Source organism: Pithys albifrons, chromosome 10 (assembly GCF_047495875.1).
Source record: "Pithys albifrons albifrons isolate INPA30051 chromosome 10, PitAlb_v1, whole genome shotgun sequence".
Lineage (NCBI taxonomy): Eukaryota > Metazoa > Chordata > Aves > Passeriformes > Thamnophilidae > Pithys > Pithys albifrons.
In genome coordinates, this window is record NC_092467.1 from 1,007,389 (window position 1) to 1,028,160 (window position 20,772).

Sequence of the window (20,772 nt, forward strand, 5' to 3'; positions counted from 1 at the left end):
AAAGCACAATCGCTTTCTGTCCTGGCACCTTTTCCCAGGGAGAAATCTTCACTGGCCTGGAATTCTGGGATGAGAAACGGCACATTCCCGGACTTGCAAGTGGCACGCGCCGTCGACATTTGCTCCCAGGGAAAAGGTGGCAGCCTTGGGCTCTCAGGTGCCAAAGATGGGGCCCCATTACCCCTAGAAAAGGCACAATGGCTTTCTGTCCTGACACCTTTTCCCAGAGAGGAATCGACTTCCGTCTGGAATTCTGGGCTGAAAAACGGCCCTTTCCCGGACCCGCACAGGGTATGCACCGTCGAGCTTTGCACCCAGGGAAAAGGTGGCAGCCTTGGGCTCTCAGGTGCCAATGATGGGGTCCAGTTAGCGTTACAAAATACACAATGACTTTCTCTCCTCGTACCTTTTCCTTCTGAAGAATCTTCATAGGTCTGGAATTCTGGGCTGAAAAATGGCACTTTCCGGGACCCGCAGGTGGAACGCTCCGTCGAGCTTTGCGCCCAGGGAAAAGGTGGCAGCCTTGGGCTCTCAAGTGTCTATTTTGGGGCCCCATTAATCCTAGAAAAGGCACAATTGCTTTCTGCCCTTGCACCATTTCCCTGGGAGAAATCTTCATCGGCCTCGAATTCTGGGATGAGAAACAGCACATTCCTGGACCCGCAAGTGGCACGCACCGTTGAGCTTTGCGCTCAGGGAAAAGGTTGCAGCCTTCGGCTCTCAGGTGCCAATAATGGGTCCCCATTACTCCTAGAAAAGGAACAATTGCTTTCTGTCCTGACACCTTTTCCCAGGGAGGAATCTTCATCGGTCTGGAATTCTGGAATGAGAAACGGCAATTTCCCGGACCCTCACGTAGCACGCATGGTCGAGCTTTGCGCCCAGGGTATAGGAGGACACCTTGGGGTCTCAGGTGCCAGTGATGGGGCCCGATTAACCCTAGAAATGGAGGAATCGCTTTCTGTGCTGGGAGCCTCTTCCCTGTGAGGAGTCTTCATCCATCTGGAATTGGGGGCTGAAAAACGGCACTTTCCCGGACAAGAAAGTGGTACGCGCCGTTGCTGTTTGCGCCCACGGAAAAGGTGGCAGCCTTGAATTCTGAGGTGCCAATGATGGGGCACCATTGACCCTAGAAAAGGACAATTCGATTTCTGACCTGGCACCTTTTCCCTGGGAGGTGTCTTCGTCCGTCTGGAATTCTGGGCTGAAAAATGGCACTTCCCCGGGCCCGCAAGTGGCACGCGCCGTTGCCATTTGCGCCCAGGCAAAAGGTGGCAGCCTTGGGCTCTCAGGTGCCAAAGATGGAGCCCCGTTAACACTAGAAAAATAACACTTGCTTTCTGTCCTGGCACCTTTTCCCAGGGAGGAATCTTCGTCCGTCTGGAAATCTGGGTTCAAAAATGGCACTGCCCCAAACCCGCACAAGGTACACACCGTCGAGCTTTGCGCCCAGGGAATAGGGGGCAGCCTTGGGCTCTCAGGTGCCAATGATGGTGCCCCATTACCCCTACAAAAGGCACAATGGCTTTCTGTCCTGGCATCTTTTCCCAGGGAGGAATCTTCATGGGTTTGGAATTCTGGTCTGAGAATCGACACTTTCCTGGACCCGCAAGTGGAACGCACCATCGAGCTTTGCGCCCAGGGAAAAGGTGGCAGTCTTGGGCTCTCAGGTGCCAATGATGGGGCCCCATTACCCCTAGAAAAGGCACAATTGCTTTCTGTCCTGACACCTTTTCCCAGGGAGGAATCTTCATCGGTCTGGAATTCTGGAATGAGAAACGGCAATTTCCCGGACCCTCACGTAGCACGCATGGTCGAGCTTTGCGCCCAGGGTATAGGAGGACACCTTGGGCTCTCAGGTGCCAGTGATGGGGCCCGATTAACCCTAGAAATGGAGGAATCGCTTTCTGTGCTGGGAGCCTCTTCCCTGTGAGGAGTCTTCATCCATCTGGAATTGGGGGCTGAAAAACGGCACTTTCCCGGACAAGAAAGTGGTACGCGCCGTTGCTGTTTGCGCCCACGGAAAAGGTGGCAGCCTTGAATTCTGAGGTGCCAATGATGGGGCACCATTGACCCTAGAAAAGGACAATTCGATTTCTGACCTGGCACCTTTTCCCTGGGAGGTGTCTTCGTCCGTCTGGAATTCTGGGCTGAAAAATGGCACTTCCCCGGGCCCGCAAGTGGCACGCGCCGTTGCCATTTGCGCCCAGGCAAAAGGTGGCAGCCTTGGGCTCTCAGGTGCCAAAGATGGAGCCCCGTTAACACTAGAAAAATAACACTTGCTTTCTGTCCTGGCACCTTTTCCCAGGGAGGAATCTTCGTCCGTCTGGAAATCTGGGTTCAAAAATGGCACTGCCCCAAACCCGCACAAGGTACACACCGTCGAGCTTTGCGCCCAGGGAATAGGGGGCAGCCTTGGGCTCTCAGGTGCCAATGATGGTGCCCCATTACCCCTACAAAAGGCACAATGGCTTTCTGTCCTGGCATCTTTTCCCAGGGAGGAGTCTTCATTGGTCTGGAATTCTGGGCTGTAAATTGGCACTTTCTGGGACCAGCACGTAGAACGCACTGTCATGCTTTGCGTCCAGGGAAAATGAGGCAACCTCTGGCTCTCAGATGCCAATGACGGGCCCCCATTAGCACTAGAAATGGAACAATCGCTTTCTCTCCTGGGAGCCTTTTCCCTGAGAGGAGTCGTCATCCGTCTGGAATCCTGGGCTGAACAAAGCACTTTCTCTGACCTGCACGTGGCAGGCACCATCTAGCTTTGCGCCCAGGGAAAACGTGGCAGCCTTGGGCTCTCAGGTGCCAACGATGGGTCCCCGTTAACACTAGATAAATAACAATTGCTTTCTGTCCTGGCACCTTTTCCCTGGGAGGAATTTTCGTCCGTCTGGAGTTGTGGGCTGAAAAAAGGCACTTCCCCGGACCTGCAAGTGGAACGCACCGTCGAGCTTTGTGCCCAAGCAAAAGGTGGCAGCCTTGGGCTCTCTGGTGCCAATGATGGGGCCCCATTACCCCTAGAAAAAGAACAATCGCTTTCTCTCCTGGCACCTTTTCCCTGGGAGAAATCTTCGCTGGCCTGGAATTCTGGGATGAGAAACGGCACATAACCGAACTTGCAGGTGGCACGCACCGTCGAACTTTGCGCCCAGGGAAAAGGTGGCAGCCCTGGGCTCTCAGCTGCCAATTTTGGGGCCCCATTAACCCTAGAAAAGGCACAATGGCTTTCTGTCCTGGCACCTTTTCCCAGGGAGAAATCTTCGCTGGCCTGAAATTCTGGGATGAGAAACGGCACATTGCCGGACTTGCAAGTGGCACGAGCCGTCGACATCTGCTCCCAGAGAAAAGGTGGCAGCCTTGGGCTCTCAGGTGCCAAAGATGCGGCCCCATTACCCCTACAAAAAGCACAATGGCTTTCTGTTCTGACACCTTTTCCCAGAGAGGAATCGACTTCCGTCTGGAAATCTGGGCTAAAAAACGGCCCTTCCCCGGACCCACACAGGTTATGCACCGTCGAGCTTTGCACCCAGGGAAAAGGTGGCAGCCTTGGGCTCTCAGGTGCCAATGATGGGGCCCAATTAGCATTACAAAATACACAATCGCTTTGTCTCCTGGTACCTTTTCCCTGGGAGGAGTCTTCATAGGTCTGGAATTCTGGGCTGAAAAATGGCACTTTCCCGGACCTGCACGTGGAACGCATTGTCGAGGTTTGCGCCCAGGGAAAAGGTGGCAGCCTTGGGCTCTCAGGTGTCAATTTTGGGGCCCCATTAACCCTAGAAAAGGCACAATTGCTTTCTGCCTTGGCACATTTTCCCTGGGAGAAATCTTCATCGGCCTCGAATTCTGGGATGAGAAACAGCAAATACCTGGACCTGCAAGTGGCACGCACCGTTGAGCTTTGCACTCAGGGAAAAGGTTGCAGCCTTCGGCTCTCAGGTGTCAATGATGAGGCCCCGTTAACACTAGAAAAATAACAATCGCTTTCTGTCCTGGCGCCTTTTCCCAGGGAGGAATTTTTGTCCGTCTGGAATTCTGGGCTGAAAAATGGCACTTCCCCGGACCCGCAAGTGGCACGCGCCGTCGACATATGCGCCCAGGCAAAAGGTGGCAGCCTTGGGCTTTCAGGTGCCAATGATGGGGCCCCGTTAACACTAGATAAATAACACTTGCTTTCTGTCCTGGCACCTTTTCCCAGGGAGGAATCTTCGTCCATCTGGGAATCTGGGTTCAAAAATGGCACTGCCCCAAACCCGCACAAGGTACACACCGTCGAGCTTTGCGCCCAGGAAAAAGGGGGCAGTCTTGGGCTCTCAGGTGCCAATGATGGTGCCCCATTACCCCTACAAAAGGCACAATGGCTTTCTGTCCTGGCACCTTTTCCCAGGGAGGAATCTTCATCGGTTTGGAATTCTGGTCTGAGAATCGGCACTTTCCTGGACCTGCAAGTGGAACGCACCATCGAGCTTTGCGTCCAGGGAAAAGGTGGCAGTCTTGGGTTCTCAGGTGCCAGTGATGGGGCCCCATTACCTTTACGAAAAGCACAATGGCTTTCTGTCCTGGCACCTTTTCCCTTGGAGGAGTCTTCATTGGTCTGGAATTCTGGGCTGTAAAATGGCACTTTCTGGGACCAGCACGTGGCACGCACTGTCGTGCTTTGCGCCCAGGGAAAAGGAGGCAACCTCTGGCTCTGAGATGCCAATGACGGGCCCCCATTAACACTAGAAATGGAACAATCGCTTTCTGTCCTGGGAGCCTTTTCCCTGGGAGGAGTCGTCATCCGTCTGGAATCCTGGGCTGAACAAAGCACTTTCTCTGACCTGCACGTGGCAGGCACCATCTAGCTTTGCGCCCAGGGAAAAGGTGGCAGCCTTGGGCTCTCAGGTGCCAATGATGGGGCCCCGTTAACACTAGAAAAATAACACTTGCTTTCTGTCCTGGCACCTTTTCCCAGGGAGGAATCTTCTTCCGTCTGGAAATCTGGGTTCAAAAATGGCACTGCCCCAAATCCGCACAAGGGACACACCGTCGAGCTTTGCGCCCAGGGAAAAGGGGGCAGCCTTGGGCTCTCAGGTGCCAATGATGGTGCCCCATTACCCCTACAAAAGGCACAAGGGCTTTCTGTCCTGGCACCTTTTCCCAGGGAGGAATCTTCATCGGTTTGGAATTCTGGTCTGAGAATCGGCACTTTCTGGGACCCGCAAGTGGAACGCACCATCGAGCTTTGCGTCCAGGGAAAAGGTGGCAGTCTTGGGCTCTCAGGTGCCTATGATGGGGCCCCATTACCTTTACAAAAAGCACAACGGCTTTCTGTCCTGGCACCTTTTCCCTGGGAGGAGTCTTCATTGGTCTGGAATTCTGGGCTGTAAAATGGCACTTTCTGGGACCAGCACGTGGCACGCACTGTCGTGCTTTGCGCCCAGGGAAAAGGAGGCAACCTCTGGCTCTCAGATGCCAATGACGGGCCCCCATTAACACTAGAAATGGAACAATCGCTTTCTGTCCTGGGAGCCTTTTCCCTGGGAGGAGTCGTCATCCGTCTGGAATCCTGGGCTGAACAAGGGTCTTTCTCTGACCTGTACGTGGCAGGCACAATCTAGCTTTGTGCCCAGGGACAAGGTGGCATCCTTAGGCTCTCAGGTGTCAATGATGTGTCCCCGTTAACACTAGATAAATAACACTTGCTTTCTGTCCTGGCACCTTTTCCCTGTGAGGAATTTTCGTCCGTCTGGAATTCTGGGCTGAAAACGGCTCTTTCCCTTACCCGCATGTGGCACGCACCGTCGAGCTTTGCGCCCAGGGAAAAGGTGGCAGCCCTGGGCTCTCAGCTGCAAAATTTGGGGCCCCATTAACCCTAGAAAAGGCACAATCGCTTTCTGTTCTGGCACCTTTTCCCAGGGAGAAATCTTCACTGGCCTGGAATTCTGGGATGAGAAACGGCAGATTCCCGGACTTGCAAGTGGCACGCGCCGTCGACATTTGCGCCCAGGGAAAAGGTGGCAGCCTTGGGCTCTCAGGTGCCAAAGATGGGGCCCCATTACCCCTAGAAAAGGCACAATGGCTTTCTGTCCTGACACCTTTTCCCAGAGAGGAATCGACTTCCATCTGGAATTCTGGGCTGAAAAACGGCCCTTTCCTGGACCCGCACAGGGTATGCACCGTTGAGCTTTGCACCCAAGGAAAAGGTGGCAGCCTTGGGCTCTCAGATGCCAATGATGGGGCCCAATTAGCATTACAAAATACAAAATGGCTTTGTCTCCTGGTACCTTTTCCCTGGGAGGAATCTTCATAGGTCTGGAATTCTGGGCTGAAAAATGGCACTTTCCCGGACCTGCACATGGAACGCTATGTCGAGCTTTGCGCCCAGGGAAAAGGTGGCAGCCTTGGGCTCTCAGGTGTCCATTTTGAGGCCCCATAAACCCTAGAAAAGGCACAATTGCTTTCTGTCCTGGCACCTTTTCCCTGGGAGAAATCTTCATCGCCCTCGAATTCTGGGATGAGAAACAGCACATTCCTGGACCCGCAAGTGACACGCACTGTCGAGCTATGCGCTCAGGGAAAAGGTTGCAGCCTTCGGCTCTCAGGTGTCAATAATGGAGCCCCATTAACCCTAGAAAAGGAACAATCGCTTTATGTCCTGACACCTTTTCCCAGGGAGGAATCTTCATCGGTGTGGAATTCTGGAATGAGAAACGGCAATTTCCCGGACCCTCACGTAGCACGCATGGTCGAACTTTGCACCTAGGTTATAGGAGGCAACCTTGGGCTCTCAGGTGCCAATGATGGGGCCCGATTAACCCTAGAAATGGAACAATCGTTTTCTGTCCTGGGAGCCTCTTCCCTGTGAGGAGTCTTCATCCGTCTGGAATTGGGGGCTGAAAAACGGCACTTTCCCGGACAAGAAAGTGGTACGCGCCGTTGATGTTTGCGCCCACGGAAAAGGTGGCAGCCTTGAATTTTGAGGTGCCAATGATGGGGCACCATTGACCCTAGAAAAGGACAATTCGATTTCTGACCTGGCACCTTTTCCCTGGGAGGTGTCTTCGTCCGTCTGGAATTCTGGGCTGAAAAATGGCACTTCCCCGGACGCGCAAGTGGTACACGCCGTAGCCATTTGCGCCCAGGCAAAAGGTGGCAGCCTTGGGCTCTCAGGTGCCAATGATGGGGCCCCGTTAACACTAGATAAATAACAATCGCTTTCTGTCCTGGCACCTTTTCCCTGTGAGGAATTTTCTTCCGTCTGGAATTCTGGGCTGAAAAACGGCACTTCCCCGGACCTGCAAGTGGAACGCACCGTCGAGCTTTGTGCCCAGGGAAAAGGTGGCAGCCTTGGGCTCTCAGGTGCCAATGATGGGGCCCCATTACCCCTAGAAAAAGAACAATGGCTTTCTGTCCTGGCACCTTTTCCCTGGGAGGAATCTTCATTGGTCTGGAATTCTGGGCTGAAAATGGCTCTTTCCCTTATCAGCATGTGGCACGCACCGTCGAGATTTGCGCCCAGGGAAAAGGTGGCAGCCCTGGGCTCTCAGCTACCAATTTTGGGGCCCCATTAACCCTAGAAAAGGCACAATTGCTTTCTGTCCTGGCACCTTTTTCCAGGGAGAAATCTTCGCTGGCCTGGAATTCTGGGATGAGAAACGGCACATTCCCGGACTTGCAGGTGGCACGCGCCGTCGACATTTGCGCCCAGGGAAAAGGTGTAAACCTTGGGCACTCAGGTGCCAAAGATGGGGCCCCATTACTCCTAGAAAAGGCGCAATGGCTTCCTGTCCTGACACCTTTTCCCAGAGAGGAATCTACTTCCGTCTGGAATTCTGGGCTGAAAAACGGCCCTTTCCCGCACCCGCACAGGGTATGCACCGTCGAGCTTTGCACCCAGGGAAAAGGTGGCAGCCTTGGGCTCTCAGGTGCCAATGATGGGGCCCAATTAGCATTACAAAATACACAATGGCTTTGTCTCCTGGTACCTTTTCCCTCTGAGGAATCTTCATAGGTCTGGAATTCTGGGCTGAAAAATGGCACTTTCCGGGACCCGCACGTGGAACGCTCCGTCGAGCTTTGCGCCCAGGGAAAAGGTGGCAGCCTTGGGCTCTCAGGTGTCCATTTTGAGGCCGCATTAACCCTAGAAAAGGCACAATTGCTTTCTGTCCTGGCACCTTTTCCCTGGGAGAAATCTTCATCGCCCTCGAATTCTGGGATGAGAAACAGCACATTCCTGGACCCGCAAGTGACACGCACCGTCGAGCTATGCGCTCAGGGAAAAGGTTGCAGCCTTCGGCTCTCAGGTGTCAATAATGGAGCCCCATTAACCCTAGAAAAGGAACAACCGCTTTCTGTCCTGACACCTTTTCCCAGGGAGGAATCTTCATCGGTGTGGAATTCTGGAATGAGAAACGGCAATTTCCCGGACCCTCACGTAGCACGCATGGTCGAACTTTGCACCTAGGTTATAGGAGGCAACCTTGGGCTCTCAGGTGCCAATGATGGGGCCCGATTAACCCTAGAAATGGAACAATCGTTTTCTGTCCTGGGAGCCTCTTCCCTGTGAGGAGTCTTCATCCGTCTGGAATTGGGGGCTGAAAAACGGCACTTTCCCGGACAAGAAAGTGGTACGCGCCGTTGATGTTTGCGCCCACGGAAAAGGTGGCAGCCCTGAATTTTGAGGTGCCAATGATGGGGCACCATTGACCCTAGAAAAGGACAATTCGATTTCTGACCTGGCACCTTTTCCCTGGGAGGTGTCTTCGTCCGTCTGGAATTCTGGGCTGAAAAATGGCACTTTCTGGGACCAGCACGTGGCACGCACTGTCATGCTTTGCGCCCAGGGAAAAGGAGGCAACCTCTGGCTCTCAGATGCCAATGACGGGCCCCCATTAACACTAGAAATGGAACAATCGCTTTCTGTCCTGGGAGCCTTTTCCCTGGGAGGAGTCGTCATCCGTCTGAAATTCTGGGCTGAACAAGGCACTTTCTCTGACCTGCACGTGGCACGCGCCGTCGACATTTGCGCCCAGGGAAAAGGTGGCAGCCTTGCGCTCTCAGGTGCCAAAGATGAGGCCCCATTACCCCTAGAAAAGGTACAATGGCTTTCTATCCTGACACCTTTTCCCAGAGAGGAATCGACTTCCGTCTGGAATTCTGGGCTGAAAAACGGCCCTTTCCCGGACCCGCACAGGGTATGCACCGTCGAGCTTTGCACCCAGGGAAAAGGTGGCAGCCTTGGGCTCTCAGGTGCCAGTGATGGGGCTCAATTAGCATTACAAAATACACAATGACTTTGTCTCCTGGTACCTTTTCCCTCTGAGGAATCTTCATAGGTCTGGAATTCTGGGCTGAAAAATGGCACTTTCCCGGACCCGCACGTGGAACGCTCCGTCGAGCTTTGCGCCCAGAGAAAAGGTGGCAGCCTTGGGCTCTCAGGTGTCAATTTTGGGGCCCCATTAACCCTAGAAAAGGCACAATTGCTTTCTGCCGTGGCACCTTTTCCCTGGGAGAAATCTTCATCGGCCTCGAATTCCGGGATGAGAAAGAGCACATTCCTGGACCCGCAAGTGGCACGCACCGTTGAGCTTTGCGCTCAGGGAAAAGGTTGCAGCCTAGGCTCTCAGGTGTCAATGATGGAGCCCCATTAACCCTAGAAAAGGAACAATCGCTTTCTGTCCTGACACCTTTTCCCAGGGAGGAATCTTCATCGGTCTGGAATTCTGGAATGAGAAACGGCAATTTCCCGGACACTCACGTAGCACACATGGTCGAGCTTTGCGTCCAGGGTGTAGGAGGCAACCTTGGGCTCTCAGGTGCCAATGATGGGGCCCGATTAACCCTAGAAATGGAACAATCGCTTTCTGTCCTGGCACCTTTTCCCTGGGAGGAATCTTCATTGGTCTGGAATTCTGGGCTGAAAACGGCTCTTTCCCTTACCCGCATGTGGCACGCACCGTCGAGCTTTGCGCCCAGGCAAAAGGTGGCAGCCCTGGGCTCTCAGCTGCCAATTTTGGGGCCCCATAAACCCTAGAAAAGGCACAATCGCTTTCTGTCCTGGCACCTTTTCCCAGGGAGAAATCTTCGCTGGCCTGGAATTCTGGGATGAGAAACGGCAAATTCCCGGACTTGCAAGTGGCACGCGCCGTCGACATTTGCTCCCAGGGAAATGGTGGCAGCCTTGGGCTCTCAGGTGCCAATGATGGGGCCCAATTAGCATTACAAATTACACAATGGCTTTGTCTCCTGGTACCTTTTCCCTCTGAGGAATCTTCATAGGTCTGGAATTCTGGGCTGAAAAATGGCACTTTCCCGGACCCGCACGTGCAACGCTCCGTCGAGCTTTGCGCCCAGGGAAAAGGTGGCAGCCTTGGGCTCTCAGGTGTCAATTTTGGGGCCCCATTAACCCTAGAAAAGGCACAATCGCTTTCTGTCCTGGCACCTTTTCCCTGGGAGAAATCTTCATCGGCCTCGAATTCTGGGATGAGAAACAGCACATTCCTGGACCCGCAAGTGGCACGCACCGTTGAGCTTTGCGCTCAGGGAAAAGGTTGCAGCCTTCGGCTCTCAGGTGCCAATAATGGGTCCCCATTACTCCTAGAAAAGGAACAATTGCTTTCTGTCCTGACACCTTTTCCCAGGGAGGAATCTTCATCGGTCTGGAATTCTGGAATGAGAAACGGCAATTTCCCGGACCCTCACGTAGCACGCATGGTCGAGCTTTGCGCCCAGGGTATAGGAGGACACCTTGGGCTCTCAGGTGCCAGTGATGGGGCCCGATTAACCCTAGAAATGGAGGAATCGCTTTCTGTGCTGGGAGCCTCTTCCCTGTGAGGAGTCTTCATCCGTCTGGAATTGGGGGCTGAAAAACGGCACTTTCCCGGACAAGAAAGTGGTACGCGCCGTTGATGTTTGCGCCCACGGAAAAGGTGGCAGCCCTGAATTTTGAGGTGCCAATGATGGGGCACCATTGACCCTAGAAAAGGACAATTCGATTTCTGACCTGGCACCTTTTCCCTGGGAGGTGTCTTCGTCCGTCTGGAATTCTGGGCTGAAAAATGGCACTTCCCCGGGCCCGCAAGTGGCACGCGCCGTTGCCATTTGCGCCCAGGCAAAAGGTGGCAGCCTTGGGCTCTCAGGTGCCAAAGATGGAGCCCCGTTAACACTAGAAAAATAACACTTGCTTTCTGTCCTGGCACCTTTTCCCAGGGAGGAATCTTCGTCCGTCTGGAAATCTGGGTTCAAAAATGGCCCTGCCCCAAACCCGCACAAGGTACACGCTGTCGAGCTTTGCGCCCAGGGAATAGGGGGCAGCCTTGGGCTCTCAGGTGCCAATGATGGTGCCCCATTACCCCTACAAAAGGCACAATGGCTTTCTGTCCTGGCATCTTTTCCCAGGGAGGAATCTTCATCGGTTTGGAATTCTGGTCTCAGAATCGACACTTTCCTGGACCCGCAAGTGGAACGCACCATCGAGCTTTGCGCCCAGGGAAAAGGTGGCAGCCTTGGGCTCTCAGGTGCCAATGACAGGGCCCCATTACCCCTAGAAAAGGCACAATGGCTTTCTGTCCTGGCACCTTTTCCCTGGGAGGAGTCTTCATTGGTCTGGAATTCTGGGCTGTAAATTGGCACTTTCTGGGACCAGCACGTGGAACGCACTGTCATGCTTTGCGTCCAGGGAAAATGAGGCAACCTCTGGCTCTCAGATGCCAATGACGGGCCCCCATTAGCACTAGAAATGGAACAATCGCTTTCTCTCCTGGGAGCCTTTTCCCTGAGAGGAGTCGTCATCCGTCTGGAATCCTGGGCTGAACAAAGCACTTTCTCTGACCTGCACGTGGCAGGCACCATCTAGCTTTGCGCCCAGGGAAAACGTGGCAGCCTTGGGCTCTCAGGTGCCAACGATGGGTCCCCGTTAACACTAGATAAATAACAATTGCTTTCTGTCCTGGCACCTTTTCCCTGGGAGGAATTTTCGTCCGTCTGGAGTTGTGGGCTGAAAAAAGGCACTTCCCCGGACCTGCAAGTGGAACGCACCGTCGAGCTTTGTGCCCAGGCAAAAGGTGGCAGCCTTGGGCTCTCATGTGCCAATGATGGGGCCCCATTACCCCTAGAAAAAGAACAATCGCTTTCTCTCCTGGCACCTTTTCCCTGGGAGAAATCTTCGCTGGCCTGGAATTCTGGGATGAGAAACGGCACATAACCGAACTTGCAGGTGGCACGCACCGTCGAACTTTGCGCCCAGGGAAAAGGTGGCAGCCCTGGGCTCTCAGCTGCCAATTTTGGGGCCCCATTAACCCTAGAAAAGGCACAATGGCTTTCTGTCCTGGCACCTTTTCCCAGGGAGAAATCTTCGCTGGCCTGAAATTCTGGGATGAGAAACGGCACATTGCCGGACTTGCAAGTGGCACGAGCCGTCGACATCTGCTCCCAGAGAAAAGGTGGCAGCCTTGGGCTCTCAGGTGCCAAAGATGCGGCCCCATTACCCCTACAAAAAGCACAATGGCTTTCTGTTCTGACACCTTTTCCCAGAGAGGAATCGACTTCCGTCTGGAAATCTGGGCTAAAAAACGGCCCTTCCCCGGACCCACACAGGTTATGCACCGTCGAGCTTTGCACCCAGGGAAAAGGTGGCAGCCTTGGGCTCTCAGGTGCCAATGATGGGGCCCAATTAGCATTACAAAATACACAATGGCTTTGTCTCCTGGTACCTTTTCCCTGGGAGGAGTCTTCATAGGTCTGGAATTCTGGGCTGAAAAATGGCACTTTCCCGGACCTGCACGTGGAACGCATTGTCGAGGTTTGCGCCCAGGGAAAAGGTGGCAGCCTTGGGCTCTCAGGTGTCAATTTTGGGGCCCCATTAACCCTAGAAAAGGCACAATTGCTTTTTGCCTTGGCACATTTTCCCTGGGAGAAATCTTCATCGGCCTCGAATTCTGGGATGAGAAACAGCAAATACCTGGACCTGCAAGTGGCACGCACCGTTGAGCTTTGCACTCAGGGAAAAGGTTGCAGCCTTCGGCTCTCAGGTGTCAATGATGAGGCCCCGTTAACACTAGAAAAATAACAATCGCTTTCTGTCCTGGCGCCTTTTCCCAGGGAGGAATTTTTGTCCGTCTGGAATTCTGGGCTGAAAAATGGCACTTCCCCGGACCCGCAAGTGGTACGCGCTGTCGACATATGCGCCCAGGCAGAAGGTGGCAGCCTTGGGCTCTCAGGTGCCAATGATGGGGCCCCGTTAACACTAGATAAATAACACTTGCTTTCTGTCCTGGCACCTTTTCCCAGGGAGGAATCTTTGTCCATCTGGAAATCTGGGTTCAAAAATGGCACTGCCCCTAACCCGCACAAGGTACACACCGTCAAGCTTTGCGCCCAGGGAAAAGGGGGCAGCCTTGGGCTCTCAGCTGCCAATGATGGTGCCCCATTACCCCTACAAAAGGCACAATGGCTTTCTGTCCTGGCACCTTTTCCCAGAGAGGAATCTTCATCGGTTTGGAATTCTGGTCTGAGAATCGGCACTTTCCTGGACCCGCAAGTGGAACGCACCATCGAGCTTTGCGTCCAGGGAAAAGGTGGCAACCTTGGGCTCTCAGGTGCCAATGATGGGGCCCCATTACCTTTACAAAAAGCACAATGGCTTTCTGTCCTGGCACCTTTTCCCTGGGAGGAGTCTTCATTGCTCTGGAATTCTGGGCTGTAAAATGGCACTTTCTGGGACCAGCACGTGGCACGCACTGTCGTGCTTTGCGCCCAGGGAAAAGGAGGCAACCTCTGGCTCTCAGATGCCAATGACGGGCCCCCATTAACACTAGAAATGGAACAATCGCTTTCTGTCCTGGGAGCCTTTTCCCTGGGAGGAGTCGTCATCCGTCTGGAATCCTGAGCTGAACAAAGCACTTTCTCTGACCTACACGTGGTAGGCACCATCTAGCTTTGCGCCCAGGGAAAAGGTGGCAGCCTTGGGCTCTCAGGTGCCAACGATGGATCCCCGTTAACACTAGATAAATAACAATCGCTTTCTGTCCTGGCACCTTTTCCCTGGGAGGAATTTTCGTCCGTCTGGAATTCTGGACTGAAAAACGGCACTTCCCTGGACCTGCAAGTGGAACGCACCGTCGAGCTTTGTGCCCAGGCAAAAGGTGGCAGCCTTGGGCTCTCAGGTGCCAATGATGGGGCCCCATTACCCCTAGAAAAAGAACCATCGCTTTCTCTCCTGGCACCTTTTCCCTGGGAGGAATCTTCATTGGTCTGGAATTCTGGGTTGAAAACGGCTCTTTCCCTTACCCACAAGTGGCACGCACCGTCGAGCTTTGCGCCCAGGGAAAAGGTGGCAGCCCTGGGCTCTCAGCTGCCAATTTTGGGGCCCCATTACCATAGAAAAGGCACAATCGCTTTCTGTCCTGGCACCTTTTCCCAGGGAGAAATCTTCGCTGGTCTGGAATTCTGGGATGAGAAACGGCACATTCCCGGACTTCCAAGTGGCACGCGCCGTCGACATTTGCGCCCAGGGAAATGGTGGCAGCCTTGGGCTCTCAGGTGCCAAAGATGGGGCCCCATTTCCCCTAGAAAAGGCACAAGGGCTTTCTGTCCTGACACCTTTTCCCAGAGAGGAATCGACTTCCGTCTGGAATTCTGGGCTGAAAAACGGCCCTTTCCCAGACCTGCAGAGGGTATGCACCGTCGAGCTTTGCACCCAGGGAAAAGGTGGCAGCCTTGGGCTCTCAGGTGCCAATGATGGGGCCCAATTAGCATTACAAAATACACAATCGCTTTGTCTCCTGGTACCTTTTCCTTCTGAGGAATCTTCATAGTTCTGGAATTCTGAGCTGAAAAATGGCACTTTCCCGGACCCGCACGTGGAACGCTCCGTCGAGCTTTGCGCCCAGGGAAAAGGTGGCAGCCTTGGGCTCTCAGGTGTCAATTTTGGGGCCCCATTAACTCTAGAAAAGGCACAATTGCTTTCTGTCCTGGCACATTTTCCCTGGAAGAAATCTTCATCGGCCTCGAATTCTGGGATGAGAAACAGCAAATACCTGGACCTGCAAGTGGCACGCACCGTTGAGCTTTGCGCTCAGGGAAAAGGTTGCAGCCTTGGGCTCTCAGGTGTCCATGATGAAGCCCCATTAACCCTAGAAAAGGAACAATCGCTTTCTGTCCTGACATCTTTTCCCAGGGAGGAATCTTCATTGGTTTGGAATTCTGGTCTGAGAATCGGCACTTTCCTGGACCCGCAAGTGGAACGCACCATCGAGCTTTGCGTCCAGGGAAAAGGTGGCAACCTTGGGCTCTCAGGTGCCAATGATGGGGCCCCATTACCTTTACAAAAAGCACAATGGCTTTCTGTCCTGGCACCTTTTCCCTGGGAGGAGTTTTCATTGGTCTGGAATTCTGGGCTGTAATATACACGTTCTGGGACCAGCACGTGGCACGCACTGTCGTCCTTTGCGCCCAGGGAAAAGGAGGCAACTTCTGGCTCTCAGATGCCAATGACGGGCCCCCATTAACACTAGAAATGGAACAATCGCTTTCTGTCCTGGGAGCCTTTTCCCTGGGAGGAGTCGTCAGCCGTCTGGAAACCTGGGCTGAACAAAGCACTTTCTCTGACCTCCACGTGGCAGGCACCATCTAGCTTTGCGCCCAGGGAAAAGGTGGCAGCCTTGCGCTCTCAGGTGCCAATGATGGGGCCCCGTTAACACTAGATAAATAACAATCGCTTTCTGTCCTGGCACCTTTTCCCTGTGAGGAATTTTCGTCCGTCTGGAATTCTGGGCTGAAAAACGGCACTTCCCCGGACCTGCAAGTGGAACGCATCGTCGAGCTTTGTGCCCAGGAAAAAAATGGCAGCCTTGGGCTCTCAGGTGCCAATGACGGGCCCCATTACCCCTAGAAATAGAACAATGGCTTTCTGTCCTGGCACCTTTTCCATGGGCGGAATCTTCATTGTTCTGGAATTCTGGGATGAAAACGGCTCTTTCCCTTACCCGCATGCGGCACACACCGTCGAGCTTTGCGCCCAGGGAAAAAGTGGCAGCCCTGGGCTCTCAGCTGCCAATTTTGGGGCCCCATTAACCATAGAAAAAGCACAATCGCTTTCTGTCCTGGCACCTTTTCCCAGGGAGAAATCTTCACTGGCCTGGAATTCTGGGATGAGAAACGGCACATTCCCGGACTTGCAAGTGGCACGCGCCGTCGACATTTGCTCCCAGGGAAAAGGTGGCAGCCTTGGGCTCTCAGGTGCCAAAGATGGGGCCCCATTACCCCTAGAAAAGGCACAATGGCTTTCTGTCCTGACACCTTTTCCCAGAGAGGAATCGACTTCCGTCTGGAATTCTGGGCTGAAAAACGGCCCTTTCCCGGACCCGCACAGGGTATGCACCGTCGAGCTTTGCACCCAGGGAAAAGGTGGCAGCCTTGGGCTCTCAGGTGCCAATGATGGGGTCCAGTTAGCGTTACAAAATACACAATGACTTTCTCTCCTCGTACCTTTTCCTTCTGAAGAATCTTCATAGGTCTGGAATTCTGGGCTGAAAAATGGCACTTTCCGGGACCCGCAGGTGGAACGCTCCGTCGAGCTTTGCGCCCAGGGAAAAGGTGGCAGCCTTGGGCTCTCAAGTGTCTATTTTGGGGCCCCATTAATCCTAGAAAAGGCACAATTGCTTTCTGTCCTGGCACCTTTTCCCTGGGAGAAATCTTCATCGGCCTCGAATTCTGGGATGAGAAACAGCACATTCCTGGACCCGCAGTGGCACGCACCGTCGAGCTTTGCGCTCAGGGAAAAGTTTGCAGCCTTCGGCTCTCAGGTGTCAATGATGGAGCCCCATTAACCCTAGAAAAGGAACAATCGCTTTCTGTCCTGACACCTTTTCCCAGGGAGGAATCTTCATCGGTCTGGAATTCTGTAATGAGAAACGTCAATTTCCCGGACCCTCACATAGCACGCATGGTCGAGCTTTGCGCCCAGGGTATAGGAGGCAACCTTGGGCTCTCAAGTGCCAATGATGGGGCCCGATTAACCCTAGAAATGGAACAATCGCTTTCTGTCCTGGGAGCCTCTTCCCTGTGAGGAGTCTTCATCAGTCTGGAATTGAGGGCTGAAAAACGGCACTTTCCCGGACAAGAAAGTGGTATGTGCCGTTTATGTTTGCGCCCACGGAAAAGGTGGCAGCCTTGAATTTTGAGGTGCCAATGATGGGGCACCATTGACCCTAGAAAAGGACAATTCGATTTCTGACCTGGCACCTTTTCCCTGGGAGGTGTCTTCGTCCGTCTGGAATTCTGGGCTGAAAAATGGCACTTCCCCGGACCCGCAAGTGGCACGCGCTGTCGCCATTTGCGCCCAGGCAAAAGGTGGCAGCCTTGGGCTCTCAGGTGCCAATGATGGGGCCCCGTTAACATTAGAAAAATAACAATTGCTTTCTGTCCTGGCACATTTTCCCAGGGAGGAATCTTCGTCCGTCTGGAAATCTGGGTTCAAAAAGGGCACTGCCCCAAACCTGCACAAGGTACACACCGTCGAGCTTTGCGCCCAGGGAAAAGGGGGCAGTCTTGGGCTCTCAGCTGCCAATGATGGTGCCCCATTACCCCTACAAAAGGCACAATGGCTTTCTGTCCTGGCACCTTTTCCCAGGGAGGAATCTTCATCGGTTTGGAATTCTGGTCTGAGAATCGGCACTTTCCTGGACCCGCAAGTGGAACGCACCATCGAGCTTTGCGTCCAGGGAAAAGGTGGCAACCTTGGGCTCTCAGGTGCCAATGATGGGGCCCCATTACCTTTACAAAAAGCACAACGGCTTTCTGTCCTGGCACCTTTTCCCTGGGAGGAGTCTTCATTGCTCTGGAATTCTTGGCTGTAAAATGGCACTTTCTGGGACCAGCACGTGGCACGCACTGTCGTGCTTTGCGCTCAGGGAAAAGGAGGCAACCTCTGGCTCTCAGATGCCAATGACAGGCCCCCATTAACACTAGAAATGGAACAATCGCTTTCTGTCCTGGGAGCCCTTACCCTGGGAGGAGGCGTCAGCCGTCTGGAATCCTGGGCTGCACAAAGGTCTTTCTCTGACCTGCACGTGGCAGGCACCATGTAGCTTTGCGCCTAGGGAAAAGGTGGCATCCTTAGGCTCTCAGGTGCCAAAGATGGGGGCCCCGTTAACACTAGATAAAGAACACTTGCTTTCTGTCCTGGCACCTTTTCCCTGGGAGGAATTTTCGTCCGTCTGGAATTCTGGACTGAAAAACGGCACTTCCCTGGACCTGCAAGTGGAACGCACCGTCGAGCTTTGTGCCCAGGCAAAAGGTGGCAGCCTTGGGCTCTCAGGTGCCAATGATGGGGCCCCGTTAACACTAGAAAAATAACACTTTCTTCCTGTCCTGGCACAATTTCCCTGGGAGGAATCATCATTGGTCTGGAATTCCGGGCTGAAAACAGCTCTTTCCCTTACCCGCATGCGGCACGCACCGTCGAGCTTTGCGCCCAGGGAAAAGGTGGCAGCCCTGGGCTCTCAGCTGCCAATTTTGGGGCCCCATTAACCCTAGAAAAGTCACAACGGCTTTCTGTCCTGACACCTTTTCCCAGGGAGAAATCTTCGCTGGCCTGAAATTCTGGGATGAGAAACGGCACATTCCCGGACTTGCAAGTGGCACGCGCCGTCGACATTTGCGCTCAGGGAAAAGGTGGCAGCCTTGGGCTCTCAGGTGCCAAAGATGGGGTCCCATTACCCCTAGAAAAGGCACAATGGCTTTCTGTCCTGACACCTTTTCCCAGAGAGGAATCGACTTCCGTCTGGAATTCTGGGCTGAAAAACGGCCCTTTCCCGGACCCGCACAGGGTATGCACCGTCGAGCTTTGCACCCAGGGAAAAGGTGGCAGCCTTGGGCTCTCAGGTGCCAATGATGGGGCCCAATTAGCATTACAAAATACACAATGACTTTGTCTCCTGGTACCTTTTCCCTCTGAGGAATCTTCATAGGTCTGGAATTCTGGGCTGAAAAATGGCACTTTCCCGGACCCGCACGTGCAACGCTCCGTCGAGCTTTGCGCCCAGGGAAAAGTTGGCAGCCTTGGGCTCTCAGGTGTCAATTTTGGGGCCCCATTAACCCTAGAAAAGGCACAATTGCTTTCTGTCCTGATACCTTTACCCTGGGAGGAATCTTCATCGGCCTCGAATTCTGGAATGAGAAACAGCACATTCCTGGACCCGCAAGTGGCACGCACCGTCGAGCTATGCACTCAGGGAAAAGGTTGCAGCCTTCGGCTCTCAGGTGTCAATGATGGAGCCCCATTAACCCTAGAAAAGGAACAATCGCTTTCTGTCCTGACACCTTTACCCAGGAAGGAATCTTCATCGGTCTGGAATTCTGGAATAAGAAACGGCAATTTCCCGGACCCTCACGTAGCATGCATGGTCGAGCTTTGCGCCCAGGGTATAGGAGGCAACCTTGGGCTCTCAGGTGCCAATGATGGGGTCCGATTAACTTTAGAAATGGAACAATCGCTTTCTGTCCTGGGAGTCTCTTCCCTGTGAGGAGTCTTTATCCGTCTGGAATTCAGGGCTGAAAAACGGCACTTTCCCGGACAAGAAAGTGGTACGCGCCGTTGATGTTTGCGCCCACGGAAAAGGTGGCAGCCTGGAACTCTGAGGTGCCAATGATGGGGCACGATTGACCCTAGAAAAGGACAATTCGATTTCTGACCTGGCACCTTTTCCCTGGGAGGTGTCTTCGTCCGTCTGGAATTCTGGGCTGAAAAATGGCACTTCCCCGGACCCGCAAGTGGCACGCGCCGTTGCCATTTGCGCCCAGGCAAAAGGTTTCAGCCTTGGGCTCTCAGGTGCCAATGATGGGGCCCCGTTAACACTAGAAAAATAACACTTGCTTTCTGTCCTGGCACCTTTTCCCAGGGAGGAATCTTCGTCCGCCTGGAAATCTCGGTTCAAAAATGGCACTGCCCCAAACCCGCACAAGGTACACACCGTCGAGCTTTGCGCCCAGGGAAAAGGGGGCAGCCTTGGGCTCTCAGGTGCCAATGATGGTGCCCCATTACCCCTACAAAAGGCACAATGGCTTTCTGTCCTGGCACCTTTTCCCAGGGAGGAATCTTCATCGGTTTGGAATTCTGGTCTGAGAATCGGCACTTTCCTTTACCAGCACGTGGCACGCACTGTCGTGCTTTGCGTCCAGGGAAAAGGAGGCAACCTGTGGTTCTCAGGTGCCAATGACGGGCCCCCATTAACACTAGAAATGGAACAATCGCTTTCTGTCCTGGGAGCCTTTTCCCTGGGAGGAGTCGTCATCCGTCTGGAATCCTGGGCTGAACAAAGGTCTTTCTCTGACCTACAAGTGGCAGGCACCATCTAGCTTTGTGCCCAGGCAAAAAGTGGCAGCCTTGGGCTCTCAGGTGCCAATGATGGGTCCCCGTTAACACTAGATAAATAACAATCGCTTTCTTTCCTCGCACTTTTCCCTGGGAGGAATCTTCATTGGTCTGGAATTCTGGGCTGAAAACGCCTCTTTCCCTTACCCGCATGCGGCACACACCGTCGAGCTTTGCGCCCAGGGAAAAGGTGGCAGCCCTGGGCTCTCAGCTGCCAATTTTTGGGCCCGATTAACCCTAGAAAAGGCACAATCGCTTTCTGTCCTGGCACCTTTTCCCAGGGAGAAATCTTCGCTGGCCTGGAATTCTGGGATGAGAAATGGCACATTCCCAGACTTGCAGGTGGCACGCGACGTCGAGCTTTGCGCCCAGGGAAAAGGTGGCAGCCCTGGGCTCTCAGGTGCCAAAGATGGGGCCCC